The sequence below is a fragment of the Mus caroli genome, unplaced genomic scaffold (genome assembly GCF_978045245.1).
Source record: "Mus caroli unplaced genomic scaffold, Mus_caroli_1 scaffold_4, whole genome shotgun sequence".
Lineage (NCBI taxonomy): Eukaryota > Metazoa > Chordata > Mammalia > Rodentia > Muridae > Mus > Mus caroli.
The window spans coordinates 18623073-18643594 of record NW_028227259.1 but is presented as its reverse complement, the minus strand read 5'-3'; the positions used below and the strand labels follow the sequence as shown (position 1 = coordinate 18643594).

At 39.1% G+C, this 20522-nt stretch overlaps 1 long non-coding RNA gene and 1 pseudogene across 1 annotated transcript in view; one reads left to right on the top strand and one right to left on the bottom strand.

The window, feature by feature from the left end:
- LOC110295181 (uncharacterized) overlaps positions 1-7416 on the bottom strand; it is a 45430-nt gene extending 38014 nt beyond the window's left edge. The window contains exon 1 of the long non-coding RNA XR_015046821.1: positions 7330-7416. This is a non-coding gene — a long non-coding RNA (uncharacterized LOC110295181). The remainder of the gene's footprint in view (positions 1-7329) is intronic.
- A 2043-nt stretch (positions 7417-9459) lies between these two features.
- Positions 9460-13803, top strand: LOC147004967 (uncharacterized; annotated as a pseudogene).
- Positions 13804-20522: the final 6719 nt, after the last annotated feature.

The following is a 20522-nucleotide window of genomic DNA, read 5'->3' as shown; positions in this document are numbered from 1 at the left end:
GCTGGGAACAGAAACTCTTCAACTTCTCTGGTTCCTTAACTGCCTGTTATGCTTTTCACCTTCCTGAGTGAGTGACCCAGTTTCTTTCTGTCTAGCTCCCTGTGTTCCCTGCATTGTTAGATTTGTGCAGCCTTGCACAGCAACACTAATGCTGTGACTTTAAAAATTACACTTGGTAGGTTTTCTCAGTCACTGCTGTATGTTTTGTCTACCAACAGTTTGCCATGCCTTTTTGCACCATATAAGATGGATAGCTGTTTTCCTATACATTATTGTTAGGCCCTTTTCATGGTATAAAACACTTCTGCAAGTTACCACCCATAGGAAAAATTAGGGTTTCAACTTGCACTTATGAACTAGGTGTCACTGGAACACAACCATTTAATCCCTTATCCATTGTCTATTGATGAGTGCCATAGAGTCATCAAAGCACAGAATATTTTTAATATGGCTCTTAAATTAAAAACACTTCTAGACATTACTGGAAACTAATAGTATATATACTCTTTTGTTTAAAAAAGTACAAGCAATACAAAAATTTCAGAATTTTCAAACTAAAAAAGTCTTAAAATATTGGGATGATGTCATCAAATTATATTTGTAGCCATTTAACATTCAATATCACTGGACTTCTGCAAAGTTCCCTGAATATGGATTATGGAACCCCAACTTTTCCTCCAGGTGATTTGGACAATTTTGGAATTACTCTGTCAGCCATGTATAGGAAAAATCTTAAGCAATAGATAGTTGGCTATCTTAAAATATATATTTACATTTCTTTCCTCATTTCTTTCTCCCTCTCTTTCTCCTCTCTTTCTCCCTCTTCCTTCCTTCTTTCCTTCCTTCCTTCCTTCCTTCCTTCCTTCCTTCCTTCCTTCCTTCCTTCCTTCCTTCCTTCTTTCCTTCCTTCCTTTCTTTCTATGTGTATGTGTAAGTGTATGCACATGTGCATGCGTGTGCCTCTTTCTCTGTATGTACACCACTTGCCGGCATGCTTTGCCCAATGTGGCCAGTAGATGACAACAGATCCTCTCTGAAGTCGGGGAGATACAGGTGGTGGGATGCAGCATGAAACAAGTGCTGGGAACTAAACCCAGGTCATCTGTGCAAGTAGCGAGTATTCTTTTATTTTTAAATGTTTCATTAGATATTTTCTTCATTTACATTTCAAATGAAATCTCGAAAGTCCTCTATACCCTTCTCCCACCCTGTTCCACTACCTACCCACTCCCACTTCTTGGCCCTGGCATTCCCCTGTACTGGGGCATATAAAGTTTTCAAGACCAAGGGGTCTCTCTTCTCAATGATGGCTGACTAGGCCATCTTCTGCTACATATGCAGCCAGAGACACAAGTGCTGGGGTTCATATTGTTGTTCCACCTATAGGGTTGCAGAGCTCTTCAGCTCCTTGGGTACTTTCTCTAGTTTCTCCATTGGGGGCCCTGCATTCCATCCTATAGATGACTGTGAGCCTCCACTTCTGTATTTGCCAGGCACTGGCATAGCCTCACAAGAGACAGCTGTATCAGGGTCCTTTCAGCAAAATCTTGCTGGCATATGCAATAGTGTCTGTGTTTGGTGGCTGATTATGGGATGGACCCCTGGGTGGGACAGTCTCTGGATGGTCCATCCTTTCCTCTTAGCTCCAAATTTTGTCTCTGTAACTCCTTCCATGGATATTTTGGAAATCAATCTGATGGTTCCTCAGAAAATTAGACATAGTACTACCAGAAGATCCAGCAATACCTATCCTGAGCATATATGTTACAGAAGATGTTCTAACTGGTAATAAGAACACATGCTCCATTATGTTCATAGCAGCCTTATTTATAATAGCCAGAAGCTGGAAAGAACCTAAATGTCCCCCAGCAGAGGAATGGATACAGAAAATGTGGTACATTTACACAATGGAGTACTACTCACCTATTAAAAACAATGAATTTATGAAATTCTTAGGCAAATGGATGATGTACCTGGAGGATATGATCCTGAGTGAGGTAACCCAATCACAAAAGAAGTCACTTGTTATGTACTCAATGATGAGTGCATATTAGCCCAAAAACCTAGAATACCCAAGATACAATTTGCAAAACACAAGAAAATCAAGAAGGAATACCAATGTGTGTATACTTCATTCCTCCCTAGAATAGGGATCAAGTATTCTTAAACACTGAACTATCATCTCTCTAGCCTCACTAGTTGATCAACTTGAAAATGCAAAAATGCCCACTACTGCTATTTATAGCCTATTGATGATGATGGGTAACATGATAATATTATAATTCTTGCAAGTGAAACTCAGAAATCAATATACAGTGTGGCCCATCGTGATTTTCTTGGATTCCTTGAAAGGCAGATGCTCTGGAAAAGCTCCTTTCTTTCTCTGCTTTAAGATCATTCATGATTCTTGCCTGAGAAGAGTTGTCATGCCCTATGATATGATCACCTGTGCATCTCAGTCCTTATTTGTTAGGTGATGTTAAAAAATGCTATTCAATTGTGATCCCCCAAAATATGTGAAAGCTAGATGTTTGTGTCCATTCAGGTTCATTCATTTTATCTGTGGCTGCATATATTATTCAAGGTATCTTAAATATTGAATAGTGTCTGATATGAGCAGGTGTTTCCTGATACTTAAAAAAGAGCACAATTTTGAATCATCTTTTTTTTTTTTGAAAATGATAACACCACAGTACCTCAAGAGTAAACTTCAAATAGTTCCAGTTGAGAAACTGAGAAAATGCTAAGATTAAGAACAATAAAAATAAAGGTAAATATGGAATTTTACAATGATAATAAGAAGAAAATCCTGAAAATGATACAAGATGAATGCAAAGAGGGGAAAAAACATTTAAAGCAACAGTAAAAAGAAGTTTTTCACCAAGGCTGGGTGAAAAATTAAAACTCTCCTGAGCTACATAAGAGAAAATAAACATCGGTACACAGCACATTCATAATTCTGAACATACTAAAAATAATTATACTCAATGTAATAATCTTTTGTGTAACATTCATGTTGATATCACAATATTTTATTGTAGTTTGTTACAAGTACAACAAAAAAGTTATTTTTAAAGGGTAGCTATTGAGTTATTTAGATCAAAGCTATAATTTTATTACTTAAGAATTCCATATATATATATATATATATATATATATATATATATATGCACAGGTTTAAGGCCAGCTGCTTTGAGTATGGATAGCCTCTTTGGGGTTATACCCTTATTAAAGTTAATCACTGAGTCCTAGAAAATATCAGTTGTCAATAGCTTCTCAGTCAATGGTTGTAATTCATGATCCCTCCATGCTGGGATTTTGACTAGTTTCCTTTTTTGTAGATAAAAGTTTGTTTGTTTGTTTGTTTCAGAGAGTAGATAGGAAAAGAGTCTCTTCCAAAGCTACTCCAAACAGATTACATCAGGAAGAAAAGAACTATGTTTGGTACGGACCTAAAAAACCTGTTCTTAGCAAAGTGAGGGAGTATCCAAAGTTCTTGCAATAAGAATATATTTGGCACTCTATGCAATAGCAACATGTCAAATAAATGGATATACGTCTGGCAAAGAAATTATGAAAATGAAGTCAGTGGTAGAGCAAGGCCTGTTCCTTACAAATGAGGGAAATGTTTAACTGTCAACAAGATAGAAAATTTGCAACAGGAATGCAATATTTGAAGTAGAGCAGAAAGAATAATTGGCTTAGCTTAAGATGATACTTTTATTGTCCTATGAATACTATATGAGGGCATTAGAGTGCATTAAATTATCCACCTAATAACAAACAAAATTTCTATCAATAAGAGAGTTGCAGATCAGGAAAAAATCAGAATAATATGAACTGTGTTATTGAGTAAGATACTACTTCATCTTATTCAGAGGTATACCATACATGGGTAATAACGTAGCATGGATAGACTGTTATGTCGCAAAGTAAGACATTTTGGAAAATAGAATACTAGTTGAAATGTATGAAGTCTTCAGTGGCATGAATAAATACATTGATGACTAAAATATTGAATAAGGAAATTCCTCACAATTAGCCTTTTCATAATTAATGAAAAAATTGTCATGTCCTTGCCTAACTGAACTTAAAATTATGAACATGTATTTATTTATCCTTCACACTCTGCATTTTTATATTTTCTTTGGGTTAATTTTGTTTTTCAGAGTGCAAGGCTATAACATACTACAACATTATGAACTAACCAGTACTCCGGAGCTCTTGACTCTAGCTGCATATGTATCAAAAGATGGCCTAGTCGGCCATCACTGGAAAGAGAAGCCCATTGGACACACAAACTTTATATGCCCCAGTACAGAGGAACGCCAGGGTCAAAAAAATGGGAATGGGTGGGTAGGGAAGTAGGGGGGAGGGTATGGGGGACTTTTAGGATAACATTGGAAATGTAATTGAGGAAATTCTTTATATATATATATATATATATATATATATATATATATATAAAGAATTAATCTTCATAGGTTTGAAAATTACTACACTTAAGTAAATTTTCTCTATCGCACTTTATGTAGTGAGCACTTTCGTTTTCAAAATTATTCTGAAGAACTCCATTGTAGGGAGTTCACATACATATCATAATATGATTTTATGTAAGGTTTTCTTTTCTTTCATGAGCTTGTAGATCATAATGGTACATTCCTCAAAATAATTTTTAAAACCAATCAAAGTTTAAGTCCACCCACAGAAACATAACAGACCTTCTTAGTTAAGCACAAGAACATAAGCAACAGAAAGCAAATGGACTTGGCAAAATCAGAACCCAGTTCATCCACCACAGCAATCCCTGGACACTCAATACACCTAAGAAGCAAGATTCAGATCTAAATTGTCTTTTCATGAAGATGATAGAGGGCATTAAGAAGGACATAAATAACTCCCTTAAGAAATACAGGGGAACACATGTAAACAATTAGAAGCTTGTAAAGAGGAAACATGAATCCCTCAAAAAAAAAAAAAACAGGAAAATACAGTCAAACAGGTGAAGGAATTGAACAACATCATCCAGGATCTAAAAATTTAAAGAGAAACATTAACAAAACCAAAAAGTGTGACAGCCCTAGAGATAGAAAACCTTGGAAAAGAACAGGAGTTACAGATGCAAACATTACCAAGAGAATTTAAGATAGAAGAGAGAATACCAGCTGTTAAAGATGACATAGAAGATATTGACACAATAGTCAAGAAAAATTCCAAGAACTAAAAGCTCTTAATTCAAAACATTCAAGAAATCCAGGATACAATGAAAAGACTGAACCTAAGAATAATAGGTATTGAAGTAAGTGACGATTTCAAACTCAAAGAGCCAGCAAACATCTTCAATAAGGTTACAGAAGAAAGCTTCCTTAAACTAAAGAAATAGAAGCCCATAAATACACAAGAAGCCTACGTAACACCAAACAGATGGGTTAAAAATGAAATTCTCCCAACACATAATAATTAAAGCGCCAAATGCACAGGAAAAAGAAAGAATATTGAAAGCAGTAAAGGAAAAAGTCAAGAAACATACAAAGGCAGACCTAAGAGAATTTCATAAAACTTCTCAGCAGAGACTCTAAAAGCCAGAAGATCCTGGGAGGATCTCATATAGACCCTAGGAGGACAAAAATGAAAGCCAATCCTACTAGGCCCAGCAAAACTCTCAATTACCATCGTTGGAAAATTCAAGGTCTTCCAAAATGAACAAACCAAAAAAAAAAAAAAAAAAAAAAAAAAAAAAAAAAAAAAAAAGCAACAAAAACCAAAAACAAACAAAAAACCAAAAACCAAAAAAATTTAAACAGTGTCTTTCCATTAATCCACTACTCCAGAGGATAATAGAAGGAAAAGTCCACCATAAGAAGGAATACTACACCCAAGAAAAACCAAGAAATTAATCTTTTCTAAGAAGGAAATACACAAACATAATTTTAACTATAACAACAAAAATGACAGGAAGAAGCAATCATTGGTCCCTAATATCTCTCAACATCAATGGACTCAATTCCCCAATAAAAAGAAATAGGCAAACAGACAGGATATGCAAAGAGGAACCCAGCATTTTACATCAAACTGGAAACACACCTCAGTGTCAAAGACAGTAACTATCTCAAAGTAGAAAGCTGGGGAAAAAAAATTCCAAGGAAATGGTCCCAAGAAACAAGCTGGAGTAGCCATTCTAATAGCCAATAAAATAGACTTTCAACCAAAAGTTATCAAAAAGATGGGGAAGGAAACTACACACTCATCAAATGAAAAATCTACTAAGATGAACTCTCAATTATGAACATCTACACAGCAAATGCAAAAGCACCCACATTTGTAAAAAATAAAAATCATACTGAAGCTCAAAGCACACATTCAAACTCACAGAATAATAGTAGGAGATTTCAACATACTCTCATCAATGGACAGATCACGGATACAGAAAATAAACGAAGACATAGTGAAAAGAAAATAAGTTTTTAAGCAAATGGATTTAACAGATATCTATAAAAAATTTCACCCTAAATATAGTCAGACACAAAGCAAACCTCCACAGATACAAGAACATTGAATTAATACTTTGTATTCTATTCAACCAGCAGAAGAATGGATACAGAAAATATGGTATATTTACAGAATTGAGTACTATTCAGTGATTTAGAAACCTGACTTCATATAATTTGCAGGCAATTAGAAGGAAACTAAAAAATATCATCCTGAGTAAGGTGACATAGACACAGAAGAACAGACACGTATGTATTTATTGATAAGTGGATATTAACCCAAAAGCTCACAATGCCCTTGATACAATCCACAGAGCCTTTGGTGCTTAGAAGGAAGATCAGGGTATGGATGCTTCAGTCCTGCATTAAAGATAGAACAGGATGATCATGGTAGGCAGAGGTAGAGTGGGACCTGAAAGGGAGAGAGGAGGGGTGGAAATAACGGGGGCAGCATAAGGTACTGGAAGGGATAGGAGAGAGGTACGAAGGGTCAGGAAATCAAACAAAAATACGTAGGGGTAAGGGGGTGAGGAACAAAGGATCGCCTCTTGAGGGTCTCAGACATCAGGGAAACGTGAGGCTCCCAAGACTCAAAGGAGATGACTTTAGTCAAAATGCTCACAGAAGGGGAAGATAAAACCTGTAGAGACCATCTCCAGTTGAGAGGTGTGCCTCTGCCCACCCCCACCCGACCCCTATCCACGCCATTGCCCTCTTTCAAGGGTTGGTGTCACCCACCTATCTCAAAGTTTTTAACCCAGAAATTTTCCTGAGCAAATGAAGAACAGAGACAAGAAATGGAGCAGAGACTGAAGGAAGGGCCATCCAGGGACTGCCCTACCTGGGGATCTATCCTGTCTGCAGAAACCAAACCAGATACTGTTCTTGTGGTCAAGAGGTACTTGCAGACAGGAATCTCAAGTGGCAGTTCTTTGGGAGGTCCAGCCAGCAACTGACAGTTGGAACCAACCATTAGACTGACCCCAGGGAACTCCTTGTGGGAGCTTGGGGAAAAGCTGGAAGTGCAGATGGGGTTTACAACTCTATTGGAAGAACAACATCTGCTGGCAGGACCACCCAGTGCTCCTGGAGACTAGACCACAAACCCAGAAGTTTATAAGGAGGGATCTATAGCTTCAGATACATTGTAACAGAGGATGGCCTTGCTGAAAGCAATGGGAGGGGAGGCCCTTGGTCCTGGAGAGTTTTGATGCCCTAGTGTAGAGGGTTGTTAAAGCAGTAGGGAAGGAAAGGGTGGGTGTGGGAAGGAGCATCCTCATCCAGGCAAAGGAAAGGAGGAAAGGGCAGATATGGTTTCAGGGGTTGTTGGAGGGGTATGAGATGTAATCGAATGGAATAATTAATATATAATTTTTAAAAAACACACATATTCCAGGCATTTCTTTTTAAGAATGAAGACTCAGGAGCCAGCTCAGAGAGTCACGAAAAGCACCCAGCTGACCTTCCTACTCTGCTGACCTCCCAGAAGGAACACATTCTTTAACCCTCTCCACACTGTCTTAAATATCCTTGAACTTAAAGATCTTCCTTTGGTTTAGTTATTTTCATTCCCTTTCAACTGGTTAATTCTTCTGCCTCTTGACCTGGAGTTGACTTTATTTTGTCTTCCAATAAAGTTTTGTGCTACACCTGAGCCAGAAAAGAAAGTACAGCAAACAGAAAGCTCTTGGGTTAAAAGTCTGTGCTAGGGATGAGCTACACCAAAAAAAGGGTTTTGGTTTGTTTGTTTTTGTTTCTGTTTTTTTTTTTTTTTCACAAAATAGCACAATCTTGGGGTTTACAATGGGATCAAATATCCTGCATCAGAATTCAGCAATGTTTTCTCCCTTATATTATCAAGCTCTCTGACAGTGCTCTGGTTGTTTCTGGCATGTCTGAGTGTATAATCATGGGCATACTAGGATCCCAAGGACATCATAACTGGGCTTTTGAACCTGTTGCACGTGGCAACCAGGGACCTAAAAAGAACCAAGGAGACAACTGATCCTTATGACAAGGGATAAATCCCTCATCCCTCTTGTAACATAATTTACTGCAAGATGTCACCATTCCTGACCTTGGCTCATTGTCCTATGTGCTGCTGAAAGGAAAGGTTCCTGACCAGGGTTCACCCAACAAACCACAGAAACACTGAACTCAGTTAAACAATGTTCCACAAAACTTTATATAGGACCCATTCAATTCAGAGTCACTATGCACTGTTATATCTAAAATGACCTGATCAGAACTGATCACTTCATATGGGCTCCGGGTGGTTTTGTTTTGTTTTGTTTTGTTTTGTTGTTTTTCTTTATAAGTTAACAAAGATAGATGTCTGGAGCCATGGCTCAGCACCCTAAACCTCAGCATATTCAAACTGGTGTGATTTCTCAGTAGTTTTTAATGGCTCATTTGCTGATTGAGGAAAATTTAAGGTAGGATGAGACATTTCTGAGAGGGGTTTGGAAAGGAAACACTCAGTTAGATACATAGGAATTTCTTAGGCAATGCCAATCAAGACTGGACAATCCCAGGCTTTGGAAGGAAGATGTGCTCAATGGCTGTGTCCCAGGAGAGTCCCCAGGAAAGGGTATCTGTTTGTGGAACATGTAAGATTAACAAATGTCATGCAGAACACAGCAGGATGTGATCACCATGACCTTGCTCTGAGTCAAGTTATTTTTCTATGTCAGTGATTGGCAGGCATATTACAGCAGAATCTGAAATAGGGGCTGGACAGAGAACAAAATGGCTCTAGCTATACTGGCAGGTATATACCTCAGCTTCCTGTCAGTACAGGGAGAACATTAACAGGGAGGCAAAGGCTATAGCCCATGACATCAGCAATCCCTTCTTGGAAAAATCTATTGTCTACTGGAGAGTTCTTGGCATCTCCTGTGATGTCACCAGTGTTGTAGCAACAATCTCACTTAGGATTCTCACTCAGTGTATAGCCACTAAGTTGGTGAACATGTTTTCTCGACTCTCCCATCTTTTTCGGAGATCCAGTGTGGATCAGAGAGCACCCAGAGAGAGGAGGGAGGATGCTGGCCTTCCATCTGAGAGTAATGAAGGACGAAGGAGGTGGACTTGGAGAATGTGGAGTAAGTCCTCTGAGGTGGATGTTGAGCTCCCTGGAAGGGGTGGCCTGAGATGGCCTTTCTAGTAATGGGGCACAGGAACTGGAGTCTCTGGGTAGCAAAAGAAATTCAATAATTATCAAAATTCTTGAACATCAAGGATTTCAGAACACTACTTTCTCCATCCCCTAAGCAGGGGTTGGCAAGGCCAAAACTGTGATGCTAAGAAGTATTTACATTCACTGAGGATTGTGGGTGTTACATGGGGACGCAATGAGACCATCAGAAGTCACAGAGTGTCTAACCTATGCCCTTTTAGGGAAGGGCATGTCTGTATTTCACTCTCAAAGTTCTTTAACTTCAGTGGCTATTTGGGAGTAGTATGATGGAGAGAATTGTGCTCCAGGCCATGACCTCATGTTCTCAGAATGACTCTGACATCCTGTCCATGACACTTACCACTTTACCTTTCTTTATTACCAGTTGTGAGTGGCAGGCATTTCTATACTGTAACCACAGACCTGTCAGAGTGGATACACCCAGACAGAGAAGGGATCCTATTGCTACTTCTTGGGTGTTTGGTGTTTCAGTAGGGGCAATTGATAGCATTTTGACCATGTTGTCCCACTGCATGACTTTTGAAGCCCATGTCCTCGGCCTAGCATAACTGGGTAGGAGATCTGAGCATCTCCAAGCACTAAAGTCCATGAGAACTGTGATTTTATCATCTGACTTGTGAAACCACAGGAATAATGGCTCTGAAGCCAAATTGCACTCTGTTCAGCTGATAATCATCCTGAGTAAGCCATCTCTCTGGTAATAATAAGCATGTTTAGGGAGATAGAGGAAACACCTGGCTGTTTACATCTCCTGGTCTCTCTAGAATACTGGTAGAACTGAGACCCACTGTGGAGGCCTCTCAAGCCCAGACCAAAGGCTTTCTGGTGTCACTAGTTTCCAGGCATGGTCTCTCTCTTGGTGGTCTGCCTACACTCTTTGAATTCTCACATGAAAGTATTTTTGTATTCTTCTACCTAAAGGGGCTCGAAGACACACATCATCCACTGCACCTGACCTAAGCAAGAATGAGTTCAAAAAGGAAAAGGAGAGGCTGACCACAGAGCTGCAGCTCCTTATCCAGAAGAGAAATGAGCAGAGTGATCACCTGAACGCTTTCAAAAAGAGATCCAACTACAAGAGGTATGCATTGCTCCAAACATTGTGGTGTCAGTCTGGGGTATTCAATGTCAGCCTCATCTTATCCTTTAAAGCAGGTGGATTCTATGAAGCTGTACCACCAGATCATCCCTATGCCCAACCTCATGTCCGTGCATGCTTCATAGTGGAGAGGCAGAACCTGAAGCTTGGTCAGGAGGGAGATGAGAAATGTACTCTTCTGCTTCCTCCAGTAGAAAAGAAGGTCTTGTATTCTGAATGAAGAATTCAGGGATAGAGGCAGTGGAGAGTGAGTTCCCAGCATGCATTTGGAAAGCACTTGACAGGATGTGGCTTTGTGAGGTTCTAGGTGATGTGAGATTATGGTAAGTGTTTATACTTGCCTGGCAGGTGACTGAGTGCTTAGAAGCTCCTCATAGTATCTAGAGGGGCCTGGTCCCACATTTTACTTCTCAGTGCTTGTCTAGAAGGCCTGAGGCTCATTCCTATTCCTCTTTGTCCGCGTGCCTTATACTGAGAGACAGTAATGTCGCATACATTTCTTTTGCATCTCATTGTGCTCTCTATTTCTGTCTCTCATTCTCTGACTGTTTCCTTTTCTCCTCCATGTGTGTGTGTGTGTGTGTGTGTGTTCAAGTGTGTGAGTCTGTGTGTGTGCACATGTACCTACATGTTAATGAGTTTTGTATGTTTAATTTTCCCTCCAAACTTGGGAACCTATGGGATCTGTGTTTTGACTTGAGGATTTATCTCCATAACAATTTCAAGATAATGTTAGTGCTGAAGTCTCAGAGCTCCTACTTTATTCAACACTCTTCTTTGCCTATGTGGTCTCAGTTGTCCACACACTTGTATCCCTTGAGCACATTATAAAGCTGTGGTGATATCTGATCACATCTCCAGGGTTATGTGTAAGGTCTGTTTCTACAGTATAAGTTATTCAGGATTTACCACCCCAGTTGTGAAAACAGGAAAAATGTAATCACAGGTTTCTGGTGGGCAAAGACCTGTGGCCTAGGATCTTGAGAGCATAGCTGGTTAGACTGCAACATCCAACCCTGCTGAGTGAACACAGGGAGCCAGGGAACCCTCCATCTTGATGCTTAGCTTCTGCTGTCCTGGACCAGGATAACAAATTTTCAAAGCTGAAGATCATCCCAGTATATAGAATCCAGAATGTGCTTTCCATGCTTGGGGTAGTGCATGACTCAGCCTGAATAATGTGTTCCTACAAGCCCATGTTCATGGAGTTCTTTCTTCCTAGGACCAAGCCCTTGGAGAAGATAAATCCATTCTATGAACAACTGATATCAGAGAAGAACCAGATCCTGTCCTCTCAGCACAAGTTAGAGAAGGGGATATTTGAGGCCCAACAGAACATCCAGGAGCTCATTAAGTGGAAATTCTACTTTATGTAAGTACCTTTTAGCAAGCCAATCAACAGTGGAATGGCAATTTCTGCCTTCCTTGGGTTATGGACTGGAGAATCTGCAGTTCTGCTTCTATCCCTTCTGCTTTTAAGGCATCAGTGTGCCTTGGGATAATAGACTCAGTTTTCATAAATTCGTAAGAGACTCTTACCCCTCCCAGCATTGTCCAGGCATCCTTAGAAGCCTCTCAGTAGAAGAGTGATTGTGCATAGTCATTATGCAGTACTGAGAGCCTGGTTCTCAGGCAGTGTTTTAGAGAGCTGAGTGTGACATAACACAAGGATAGAATGCCCTCCCTTTGATTCTGCTGATCTACTCTGATGCTATTTGCACCCTACTAATTGATGTTGCCCTAGTGCATTGGGCAGTCAATGATAGATGGAGATCCCTCTTTCTTTTGGAGAGACATGGACCCTCATTGGTGTTCAGGCTGCAGCAATGATTTCTTCTTCCCTGAAATGGCTGTTTGCTGTTTGTACAGATTTATTGAGATGGATTGTATTAGGTCTTCATAGGAACCAGGTTCCTGGTGGGGTTATTGGGGCTATACATAAGAATGAAAGGAGGAGGCTACAGGATCTTACTATGCAGAGGGTGTTTCCAGGAACATACAGAGCCAGATCATGATGGAAAAGAAGAATATTACTAAGATGTCTGTCACACTGGAGCAAGAGAGCAAGGAAATACAGATTGATTGGGCTCTCATTGAGAAATATTTGGTTGACTTGAACCTGAGTGGACAAACAGGAGCAGACCAGCAACCATGAGACCCAACAACTTCAGGTAGGGACAAGCAGCTCAGTCAGGCTAATGCTGTCTGACACCATTTGCCCCATTGGATTAATCTTTGCTTTCCCCTACTACTTTTCTAATCCACACTCCCAACCAGCCACCCACCTCATGGAATGTAGTTGTTCATTGCTCTTTTTATACACACATATTCTGGGCAGTTATCCTCTTGTGAGAAACTTAATCATTGGCAAGTGTACCTTGCAGCACTGCTTTAATATGAAATCTTGAAACGGTGACAGATGAATAACATGCCACATTTCTGTATGTGTTCATGATAAGTGGGATGGTATGCAGAGTTTTGAGCAGCAACTAGGTCTTGGGACAGAGGTCATGCAAGGGTCCTGTAACCTGGGGTGTGAAGAACCTTCCACGGTTAAAATGAAATGCAAATATCAAATGCATGCTTCTCATGGTCATTAATCTGGGAGGGGGGGCATGTGGGCTTCTCCTTTCTTCTTGCAATGCAATGAGGTCTCTTCCTATTGCCCAATTCTTGGTTTGCAAGCATAGAATTCTGAGTGACAGCTTGCCAGTCTTAGTGTTTGTGAGTGTTGTTTGACATTTTGCCCCGCATGTATATAACAGCAATGGTTTCAGTTAATAGATCACTGTTAACTGTCCTGTTGAGGTGGTGGTAGACAGCAGTCTGACAGCTGACATTTAGGTCTCTACCAAGCTTGTGTCTTAAGAACTGCCTTCCTCTCCTAGGACTCAGAGACTCCAGTAAGAGCTGAAATGTCCACATCCCAGGAAGAGAGCCTCCTGCAGAATGAGTTTCCACCTCAGGAGCCCCCTGCTGAACTCCATCCCCAACATCCCCAATCTACCTTGGATTAATCTTATTACATTCAGTACATTTATGCAGTGTGAAGAGGAGAAAGCCAGTGAGCCAGCTGATTCAGGGTGTTATTCCCTTTCCTGTTCTGGCAACACCCCTTGAGAGACATCTGAGGGGACTGCCTGGCCAACAGCAGTCCAAGTGGAGATACAGGCTGTAGGTCTGTACTTCTTAATATGCAGTGAAAGGGTGATGATGTAGAATCATTTTCTGTTAGTTTTGGTTAAAGTTTTGCTCTTTAGTGTTGTATTCATTTTTTAGGTTTTGCTGAAGTTATACATTCTTGTTTGGTTTTCATGTTTGAATTTTATTTTTATATGTTTTTAGTAATTGTACTTTTAAAGCCTGTTTATTAAACATTTTATTTCTTATTAATAAAAATTGATTTACAACTCTTGACTCTTAAGACCATCTTCCTTATTCGGGTTTCCTCTCCCCTCCTCTAAATCTAGAACCCACAGTCAGAGATGGAGCTCTGCAAATGTCAGGCAGCTGGGCTTCAGAGTGAAGTCAATATCACCAAGGGGTATACAAGAAGATGATCTCTTGTGGATAATGTTACTTACCCCCTGGAAACACACTTTATGATGCAAGCAGTTCCATACAGTATCCATGCTGCTATGTATTCTCCTACACCTAAAATATAACACTCTATAACACACATTCTTGACTGACACTGTGGACCAGATATTGATTAATATACAGTCATTGCTCTAATGCTGCTGAGGAAATAAAAACATTCCCAAAGGAATTGGAAATAAATCAGGAAGGCCAGAGCCATGTGCCACAGTCTTGTTTGCAATACAGCATCAGTGACAACCACACCAAAGAGATAATGGCTTTCTAAGTCAGGCTTTGAAATATCATTTGGTAGATGACTTTGTTCTTGAACATTTGCTGTGGGTTTTTTTTTTTTTGCTTATTTGTTTGTTTTGTTTTGTTTTTGTGCTTTTTAGAGACATTGTTATTTATGTGAATGGTTGTTTTTCCTACTGTATGTCTGCACACAAAACACAAATAAACAAAAAAATCAGAAGCAACAAATGGTATTTTTCTTGAAAGCAGAAATAAAAGAGCTGTTCTTCTCATCTGTCTCCCAAATCTGAGCAGAGAATAGTTTGAAGCGTGAAGATGCATGGTAGAGGAAAGGAGAGAGAGTTAATTTCTCACTTCCTTAACTTGAAACCAAGCACCAGGCCCACTTTAATTAAGATCAGCACCAGGTGGAGTCCTACAACCTTACATGAAGGGGAATACTCAAGAACTGAGTTGTTGCAATTGTATTAACCCTGTAGCAAACTGCTTCTAATACCCTCCCCAAAACATAAGCAGCAGAGGGGAGATACAGATTCTACCCACTCTGGGAGGGAACATGAGCACATAAGACTTAGTCTTGGATATCAATGCCAAGGGTTTCTACATGAACCCAAGAATTGGCAAAGATCTAAAGGCTGGTACCTATAAGCTTTTGCAGACAGGCCCTAAATCTACCCATATGTTAGTAATATCTTGGTTGTCAAGAATCACCTTAGTATTCATTTACTACTGTGCTAATTATTTTCTCCCTTTATTAATTTCAACACATACCTTTACTATTTACAATAATCTTGGTTAACAATTGTATTCTTTAAGGGACTAAAATATATCATTTCATGCTTTCTTGTGCTGTAGGATTGTAAAGAAGAGATTCGATGGAAATCTAATACTTGGCCTTGTGTGTGAACTGACTTTATCTCTTACAGTTTTTTTTTCATAAATTTTATTTATGTATGAGCATTTTGTCTGCATGTAAGTCTCTCTACCATCTGTGTACTTACTACACTTTAAGGCCAGAAGACAGGGTTGGCTTCTATTAAACTGAAGTTTTGTGCTGCTGTATGGGTATTGGGAGTCAGACCTGAGTTCTTTGGAAAGCACAGTGTTCATGACCTGTGAGCCATCTGTCCAGCCCCATTTTCTAGTTTTTAATGTTTTCCAGTTTTGTGTTTTTGACATCATGATGATAATACTTTGTAGAGATATTCTTTTCTGGTTCAGTCTAGTTGAACTTCTGAATGCCTCTTGTGCTTGAAAATTCATTTGAGAAAAAATTGGTTATAATTTCATCGATCAAATTGTCTAACTTCCCAATTTATCTCAGGTCTTTCTTTTATGCTGAGGATTCTTAGATTTATCCTCAAGAGAATACAGTTTTAGAAGGTTTATTTTTTAGTTTTTTATCATATTTACTAGATGTCATTTTCTGGAGTAGTCTTTTCTATTGTTTGAACCTTGTCTTGGACCCATGATCATCATTCTTCTGCTACATCTTGTTTTTTCAATGTGCCTTTTCTTTGCATATTTTAAACTCTTATGTGATTTTTCTATTTGCAGAATATCTATTTGGACCTTTTTCTCAGTCATTTTTATTTTTTTGATTGCTTTCTTTTACTATTAATCATTCCATTCATTTACATCTCAAATGATATTGCAATTTGTGGTTACCTTGTCCATCAAATCCCCCATCCCATGATATCCCACTTTTGGTTACCCATCCACCACCCCTCCCCCAAATCCCATATCTACTCTCCCAACCTCCCTTTTGCCTATATGAGCTTGCTTCCACACCCACCCACAGACTTCTGCTCCACCTTTCCAAGATCCCCCTACTCTGGGGCATCAAACCTCTCTAGGACCAAGGGCCTCCCCTACTCTTGCTGTCCAGCAAAGCCTACATATATATATATATATATGGAGTTAAAGATCCCTTGGTTGGTGATCTAGTCTCTGAGTGAACTAGGTGGTCAGGCCAGCCTGTATTGTTCTTCCAATGGAGTTGCCATTCCCCTCTGCTCCTCCAGTCTTCTGCCAGCTCCCCCATCAGGTTCCCTAAGTTCAGCCTGATGGTTGGCTCCAAGCATTCGCCTCTGCTTTGGTCAATTGCTGGGCGGACCTCTCCAATAACTGCCACACTTGGTTCCTGTCTGTAAGTGCCTCTTGACCACAACAGTGTTGGGTTTGGTGTCTGCAGACAGGATGTGTCCCCTGGTGGGAAAGTTTCCCGCTTGACCCTTCCTTCAGTCTCTGTTCCATTTATTTTCCCTGTTCTTCCTTCGGACAGGAATATTACTGAGTTAAAAGAAAATTGAGATGGGTGATTGGCTCCGTCCCTCGACCAGCATCTGTGCCTATCTACTGGAGGTGGTCTCCACAGGTTCCATCTCCCCCTTTTCTTTGCATTATGGCTAAGGTCATTCCAATTGGGTTCTGGGAGCCTCATATTTCTCTGCTGTCTTGGACCCTCCAGTGGCGATCCCCAGTTCCGCATACCCCCGGCTTCCTATTTTTATTCTATTTCCTGACCCTCTGTACCTCTTTTACATCTCCAGATTCTAATACTGCCACCCTTATTTCCTCCTCTTCCTCCTCTTCCCCCTCCTCCTCCTCCCTCCATCCATACCTTCTTCCTTCCCTCCCTTCCTCGCTCCCTCCCGTATCCTTCTTCTTCCATATCCCACAATTGTCTATTAAGAATTTTGGCTACATAGATGGTTCAGTGGTTAAGAGCGCTGGCTGGTCTTGCTGAGGACCTCAGTTAAGTTCCCAGCACCCATGTAGTAGCTCATAACTGTCTATAACTCCAGTCCCTTAGGATATAATGCCCTCTCTGGCCTTCACAGATACTAGACACATGAGCATAGTACATATACATGAATACAGGCAAAATACTCACACACATAAAAAATTTTGGTTGGAATTTTGATGATGATTGCATTAAATCTGTAGATTGCTTTTGGTGAGATGGAAATTTTTACTATATTTGTCCTTCCAATCCATGACCATGGGAGATCTTTCCATCTTCTGAGATCTTCTTTGATATCTTTCTTCAGAGACTTGTCATACAGATCATTCATTTGCTTGGATAGAGTCACACCAAGGTATTTTATATTTTTTGTGACTATTGTGAAGAGTGTTGTTTACCTAATTTTTTTCTCATACCTTTTATCCTTTGAGTAGAGAAAGGCTACCGATTTGATTGAGTTATTATGATATCCTGTCACTTTGCCTAAGTTGTTTATCAACTTTTTGAACTCTGTGCTAGAATTTTTGGGGTCACTTATGATGCTATCATATAATCTGCAAATAGTGATAACTTGACTTCCTCCTTCCAAATTTGCATCCCTTTGTTCTCTTTTTGTTGTCTAATTGCTCTGGCTAGAACTTCGAGTACTATACTGAATAGGTAGGGAGAGAATGGGCAGTCTTGTCCAGTCCCTTATTTTAATGTGATTGCTTTGAATTTTGTCCCATATAGTTTGATGTTGGCTACTGGTTTGCTGTAAATTGCTTTTATTTTACTTGGATATGCACCTCAAATTTCTGATCTCTTCCATACTTTTAACATGAATGGGTGTTGTATTTTATTAAAGCTTTTCTCTAATCTAATTAGATGATCATGTTTTTTGTTTCCCGTTTGAGTTTGTTTATATCTTGATTACATTGATGGATTTCATATATTGAACCACCACTGCTTCCCTGGGATGAAGACTAGTTGATCATGGTAGATGATCATTTTTGTTGTGTTCTTGGATTCAGTTTGAGAGAGTTTTATTGAGTATTTTAGCATCGATATTCATAAAGGAAATTGGTCTGTGGTTCTCTTCCTATGTTGGATTTTTTTGTGATTTAGGTATCATTGTAACTGTGGCTTAACAGAAATAATTGTGTAGTGTTCCTTGTTTTTCTATTTTGTGGAATAGTTTGAAGAATATTAGTATTAGATCTTCTTTGGAAGTTTGAAAAAATTCTGCACTAAAATCATCTGGACTCTTTTTCGATACAAGATTTTAATGACTGCATACATTTCCTTTGAGGTTATGGTTCTGTTTAGATGATTTATCTGATCCTGATTTTACTGTAGTGCCTGGTCTCTGTCTAGAAAATCCATTTCATCCAGGTTGAATATAGCCTTTTGTATTAGGATATGATTTTTTTTCAGTTGCCTTGGTTTCTGTTGTTGTGTCTCCTTCCTCATTCCTGGTTTAGTTAATTTGGATACTGTCTCTGTGCCCTCTGGTTAACCTGGCTATGGGTTTGTCATCTTCTTGATTCTCAAAAAACCACCACCTAGTTTTGTTGATTCTTTGTATGGGTCTTTTTGTTTCTACTTGGTTGATTTCAGCACTGAGTTTGATTTCTTGCCTTCTACTCTCTTTGTGTGTACTTGCTTGTTTTTGTTCTAGACCTTTCAGATGAGCTGTTAAGCTGCTAATGTATGCTCTCTCCAGTGTCTTTTTGGAGGCACTCAGAGCTATGAGTTTTCCTCATAGCACTTCTTTCATTGTGTTCCATAAATTTGGGTATGTTGTGCCTTCATTTTCATTGAATTCTAAAAAACCTTTATTTATTTCTTCCCTGACAAAGTTATCATTTAGTAGATAGTTGTTCAGCTTCCATGTGTATATGGGCTTTCTGTTGTTATTGTTGTTACTGAAGACCAGCCTTAATCCATGGTGGTCTGATAGAATACATGGGATTAGTTCAATGTTCTTACACCTGTTGAAGATATTTTTTTGTGTGTCTGAGTATTTGGTCACTTTTGGAGAAGGTACCATGAGATGCTAAGACAAAGGTATATTCTTTTGTTTTAGGGTGAAATGTTCGATTAAATACAGTTGTTTCATAACTTATTTTAGTTTCACTGTGTCTCTATTTAGTTTCTGTTTCCATGATCTTTCCATTGGTGAGAGTAGGATGTTTAAATCTCCTACTATTATTGTGTGAGGTACAATATGTGTTTTGAGTTGTAGTAGCATTTCTTTTACAAATATGGGTGTCCTTGCATTGGGAGCATAGATGTTCAGAATTGAGAGTTCATTCTGGTGGATTTTCCTTTGATGAGTATGTAGTGACCTTCCCTATCTTTTTTGATAACTTTTGGTTGAAAATCTATTTTGTTGGATGCAAAAAAAATCTATTTTGTTAGGATGGCTTCTCCAGCTTATTTCTTGGAATCATTGCTTGGAATTTTTTTTCCCATTCTTTAACTTTGAGGGAATGTCTGTCTTTGACTCTGAGGTACATTTCCTGTATGCAGCAAGAAGCTGGATCGTGTTTCATGTCTAGTCTCTTAGCCTATGTATTTTTATTGGGGAATCGAGTTCTTTAATGTTGAGAAATATTAGGGATCAATGATCATTGCTTCCTGTTATTTTTGTTGTTAAAGCTTGAATTAGATTTGTGTGTTTCTCTTCTTTGGAGTTTGTTGTAAAAAGATTAATTTTTCATTTTTCTTGGGTGTAGTTTCCCTCCTTGTGTTGGAATTTTCCTTCTATTATCCTCTGTAGGTCTGGAATAGTAGAAAGATATTATTTAAATTTGCTTTTGTCTTGGAAAACTTTGGTTTCTCCATCTATGTTAATTGCGAGTTTTGTTGGGTATAGTAGCTTGAGCTGTATTTTTGATCTATTCAGTTCTGTATGACATCTTCCCAGGATCTTCTGTCCTTTAGAGTCTCTAGTGAGAAGTCTGGTATAATTCTGATAGGTCTGCCTTTATATGCTACTTGACCTTTTTCCCTACTGCTTTCAATATCCTTTCTTTGTTCTGTGCATTTGGTGTTTTAATTATTATTATGAGAGGAATTTCTTTTTTTGATCTCATCTGTTTGGTGTTCTGTAGATTTCTTGTATGTTTACCGGCATTTCTTTAGGTTAAGAAAGTTTTCTTCTATAATTTT